This window comes from Haliotis asinina, chromosome 12 (assembly GCF_037392515.1).
Source record: "Haliotis asinina isolate JCU_RB_2024 chromosome 12, JCU_Hal_asi_v2, whole genome shotgun sequence".
Taxonomy (NCBI): Eukaryota; Metazoa; Mollusca; class Gastropoda; order Lepetellida; family Haliotidae; genus Haliotis; species Haliotis asinina.
The window spans coordinates 3,482,802-3,488,850 of record NC_090291.1 but is presented as its reverse complement, the minus strand read 5'-3'; positions in this window follow the sequence as shown (position 1 = coordinate 3,488,850).

The window sequence follows — 6,049 nt, the reverse complement described above, 5'->3', positions numbered from 1 at the left end:
TCCTGGATCATCCTGCTGAATGTCCTGCCCGGGAATACAACATGGTTGCAAGTACAGTTTATACCATTGGAATTGGTATCTAATTATTTGGACAGCATATGTGAAAGCTATTACCTTACCCTAAGTTCAATAATACTTAGGATTTCGGTTCAACTTAATATTTTCTAACAAGCGTATTTCCATCATGTAAAATCGTGTTGTAGAGGAGGAAGTTTAAGAAAAGTTACTTTCTTCTTTACTTTAGAGGGTCCCTACAATCGTAACCTGCCTTCACTTGCTAGCAACCTACAGTCCGTTTTTGTTTAGCATTGTACTGTTTAGAAATACACTATAGAGACATGTGCTAGTTTTAAATTCTGGTTCTGTGATATTTGAGCTCGTTTTGCGGTCCTTTGTCGAAAGATGATCATAATTTCAACATATTTGTCATATATTTAGAAACTTCTAGTCCCAATCTGGCTGGACTACTGCCGATGTGGTGATTTGTAAACTTACTCACTCATCCACAGCCAAGAGAATGAAAATATACCTATTACCACAAGCACCACAAGGTGCCACAGTGTGACCTATCTGATAACGTGTGCCTATTGCGTACAGTTGGGGGAAGGTGTCCTCGGATATAGTTTGCAACAATGATACTGTAACCAGAATTCCTAATGTCTTCATTGCTGAAGTCTGTGGATGTTAATTTACACTTCCATTGCCATGTGTGTCATAAAAACATCCTTCATCACAGCAAATATCTGCTGAAAACAGAATCTCCTGCATACCTGTGTCATACATAAACCTTAACTTAATTTATGCTCTGTTAAAATACAAAGTCCAGATAATAAACAATGTCCATTGCAATAATGTTTCAGTTACCTGGCTTGGCAATGATTCCTTTAACTTTAAACAAAAGTATTGAAACTGTAACATATACACGTTTTTAACACTATTTACTCCCATTCCCGTTTTTTGAAAGCATTGTCTAAAGACTAGAGGAAGTGTTTATTTAAGAATTACAGTGCTTGAGAATGATCGTGTAGGAAGACATGGTTAAACATGGTTTTCATAATGCTTTCACAAATACAGCAGCGTGGAAAGGTCATCAATTCTGGACATGGGTGTATATAAACTGGAATGATTTTAAGGCCCTAGGTGATACAAATGTGCAGCTGAAATTATTCTACAGCGAAGATATGGGAACACCCTAAAAGTCTACGAATATTGAAGCAGCTGCGTCACTAAATGTTCTAACATGTCGTTCACAGTGCACAGTGCCCATTAACCGCACAAAAGTTTACCTTAGAGTATAAATGACCTCACCACGATTGAGTTCATATATGACATTCAAATTTTAGTGTTTCCTCTTTTCCCTTGACTTCTTTTTTGTTGTTGTTTTTGGTGTGTTTTTTTTTTGTTTGTTTGTTGTTGTTTTTTTTTTTGTTTTGTTTTTTTTTTGTTTTTGGGGGTTGTTTTTTTTTGGTTTTTTTTTGGTTGTTGTTGTTTGCAGTATATAATGTAGAGTAAACGATACCAGGTACGGCTCTGGGGAAAGCAGTAAAAGATGTAAATAGTTAATACAACTACTATGTTCCGGAAATAAATATATTAGGCATCGAAACGATACAACGAAAATGAAGGAATAAATACTGTCACTGTGTAGCTGCATCGATCTATTGTCTTCTATTTAAAGTAGGACTATAAAACAGAAATCATTAATAATCATACTGAAGTGTCATGTCCCTTCATATAATTGTAACATATGTCTTTCAGCATAGATCAATTTTTCGCAGCCGTTAACCTTTTGTATTATACGGTATGACTGCAACATAATTTTACAGTATTGTTTATGGCATGCTATATCGCAGGTACCTTAGCTTAATTGGTTGAGCGATGAAAATGATATTTCATTTGTAATCGGCGCTTATTATAGGAAGATTAAGTTCTGAAATGACTGACTGCAACCATACATGAAAAACCTGTGTGAATAGTCGCCCTTTGTCTGCATTAGTTTCTCAGTATCCCCAGCAGATGTTTTATTAATGTTAATAGATGTCAATTGTCCCTACTTCTTTGATGGACATTTCGTTGTCCCAACGCAATATATACAAATAAAGGAATAAATACTTGCGATGAGGTAAGCACTCTTTAAGACGACAGGTAACTATTATAATTCACACAGGCAAATTCAAATTCCCATATCTTACCGGAATTGATCAGCAAACTAGAGACGTATGTGCGGCCCTAGTCACATACGCTCCGCCCACTAATGATTATTCATGTTCAATCGGGACTGAAGACCTGTCGGGGTTTAAGGGCTCAACAGACGTATCACATCTATAAACAACAGAGAGAACACCTGAGGGTTTAAAGATGTGGACAACTATCGTCATCGCGTCTAAGTGAACCATACTTAACTGCTGTGATGTCGTTATCGTCAGGGAACACTACTTATACAAATGAAGGCATTTCACTTGGTTGGAATGTTGTGTAACGCCGCACTCAGCAATATTCCAGTTATATGGCGCACTCTGTAAACAGTCGAGTCTAAACCAGACAATCAAGTGACCTACATCATGAACATCGTTCTGCGCTAGTTGGATACGATTACATGTGTCAACCAAGTCAGCGAGTCTCACCAACCGATTCCGTAAGTCGCTGGGGTATAATTAGATTGGTTACTGAAGACAATCATCCATTATAAACCTGACAGTTTGGTTTCCTGGATATTATCAGAGATGTGTGGTTTTCTGGAGTATTCACGTTGTCTGTCATATTGCCGTTATTGTGTACGAGGGCTGGTCATTTATATAGGCTAAAGAGATCGATAATGTTTCACTAAATACCAATAGCTCATCGATAAACATCATAGCAGTAACTTTTCACAAAAATGGAAAACATCTGAAAGAAATTACCATACATCACGTCACTGTCGAGTGGTGACATATTCATGTATGGATAATGAGCAAAACAGTCTCCTGAACATAACATAGATCCATGTATGGATAATGAGCAAAACAGTCTCCTGAACATAACATAGAAGCAGTTCAGAAATGGACATGTAGTCTTGTGTTTTGTGTCTGTAAATTAGCACTGTAGTGTCTTACAATTGTTTAAGTACGATATTATCGACGACACGAATTTCATATCGATAATCACTGATATTTCTTCTCACTGATGATATTTCCGAGTATCGATCGATTATGTAGTTTATGGAGAATAGAAATACTGTTTTGTGAAGTCCTCGTACATTCCCATTTGATAGCACTAACTATCGTACATTAATGTGCTGTGTTAATGTACTGTTAGACGTTTATCTATGTATTTATTCAAAACAGTGATTATAATAAACATACAGCTGTACTGGGTATGTAACAAACCACAGATCATGTTCAAAAGGTCTTTAGCCTCATCAGTTTTATGAATAAAGAATTGTGATAATGATATTGACTTATAAATATGTATATCCAGGGATACTCTGCAACAGGGATAGGTCACTCGCTTGCTTTCTTTACCATTTGTACTAATTAACGTGTGCCTCGTCATGCTCCAACGCACACAGTGACTTGGCTGGTTCCCAGTGCAACTTCAGTTGTGTTTAACCAGGGAGACTATACAGAGTATATACGTTGTAGATTATCCCTGGTTTAACAGAACTTCAGTCAGTTTATTGTATGAGTCGGAATTTCAAAAATGAATGAATGAATGAATTATAGTATGAATTAAAAGCATGAATTATGTGAACGAATGAACGAAATAAAGAAAAAGAATAAAAGAAAGAAGTGCATATGTGAATGAAGGAAAGAAGAAATGCTACACCGCGGCTTTCCCTCCTAAAATATGTTAAAGAACGCAAAAGTATCGCGAGAACACGTGTTAACATCAGCTGTCCTTTTTAAAAATCTACTTTGAAACATTTTTGTTTACATTAATAATTAATTCAGATGTATCTTATGGCATGTGGGGAATGTAAAAACACATTAACAAAATGTTAACTGACACTGTCACACTGCCCTCAAACATAAAGTGTAAAACTCTCACAAAGCGTTCTAAAACACCTTTCCAGTTTTGTCAAATAATAAGATCAACAAGAAAGAAAGGGGTTATGGAAATATAACCCTCAAGCATCAATGGCGAATCAGATCAGATCGGCAATATGTCATATTTTTCACACACCTGAAATACACCCTAACATTCTTTTTTAGATTATGAAACTATCACTATTACTTGCGAACACATTTCACCTGATAGTACATTCCTCTCATATGAATTAAAGGTGTATGTGGAAGCTGTTTTTGAGGAAGTAACTAGGAATACTCAAACAACGGCGTATAGCATTTCAATGGCGAAATGTCATATTTTTCACACACATCAATTACAGCCTAACATGTTTTAAGTCATAAAACTGTCACTATTGCTTGCAAATACCTTTCAACTAAAGGTATGTTCTCCTTCTAAAAATTAAACGAATGTGTGAAAGAAGTTTTTATCGTCAAAATTTAGACTATCTTCGCGGTGAATCGAGAACAGAAGCCAGTGAGCTATAACTTACCGACTTGAAACTTTACTACAAATCTACTGTCCTAATACGGACACTAATACCAATTATTTGACTTAAACGGAAGTGACAAAATAGTTAACCTATCTCCTACATATTGGATTTCAGTTGTTACAACACTCAGCGAACTTAATCAGCTGTTGAAAAATAAAACGGGCTCAATATTACATAGTACGCTGCCACCATATTGGCTACACCGGTTACGTAACGACCCGAGACATACGTTCAGCGGCTTTTCGAGGAGTTTCTTCTCCCCCTCTATACAGGTTCCCTGGTATATCTAATGAATAAATAAATAAATAAATAAATAAATAAATAAATAAATAAATAGATAAATAAATAAATAGATAAATAAATAAATAAATAAATAAATAAATAAATAAATAAATAAATAAATAAATAAATAAATAAATAAATAAATAAATAAATAGAGCGTCGGTCAGTTAATGACTGCAGACTTCTGCAAATGATAATGCCCTGAGCTATCAACGTTTAGGTGTACCTTCTCAAGCATGTGACGAACCGTATTAATTAATTAATTAATTAATTAATGATTTAATTAAAGTCGGCTTTTAGCGTAGCGAGCTTTGTCGGAGCGATAGGTGGTGTTTTAAATAAATTATATAGGAATGGTGTGATAGGGGATAAACCACTGCCCCGTTCGTTACACTCCTCCCTCGTAAGAAATAGTGAACTGTGTTAATATTTTAATGATAATTTGGTAAACTACTTTTTAATTTTTAGGACAAGAAAGATCTGCAAAAATACCCTCACAGAGTTGGTATGACGTTTTGCTTAAGATCATGGTTTCATTGAGTATTTTATGTTTATTAGTTTTCGAGTTAGATTGCAATTCATCAGTCTGCTTTGACCCAAACGGACTATAGTTTGACCCAGACGGACTGCATCTGCGGTGTTGTTATCTTGGTTGTGAGTTCAGTGTGACCTGGTGTCAAAACATCATATATAACATAATTGTCTTGTTTTTATTTAAGTGTTGTAGGGAGCTTAGGGGTGGAGTGATGAACAGTATAAGGATAGAGGATAATATATACAAGTTGGAGATGTTTGTACAGTACAATAGGGATTAGGAAATCCCACACAATAACAAGAGATGCGTTAATAAGTGCAGAAGGTATATATGTAATAACCTTGGTCACGGTTGATAGACTGGAAGAAACAACAGCCAGCATCCTTAACACCATCAATATGACTGGTAAACAGTCACCCAGTCAGAAACAACAACCACCGGAACAGTCTACCACATCTCATGCGATAGTGTACATTCTATATGTGGGCGAAACAGGCCTCAGGATCTTGTTAACGGTGTTTGAACCTAAACCGAAACGTCGCTATCACAACAATAAGAGCAAAGGATTTTCATCTATATCGTTCCATACACCAATACGTGTTTAGTTTTAGTTTAACTACTATATAAAATTTAAAAAAAAAATATGCCGAGTAGTATTCTTTCATTTTGTCTGTTGTCTCAGGACCAATACTTTA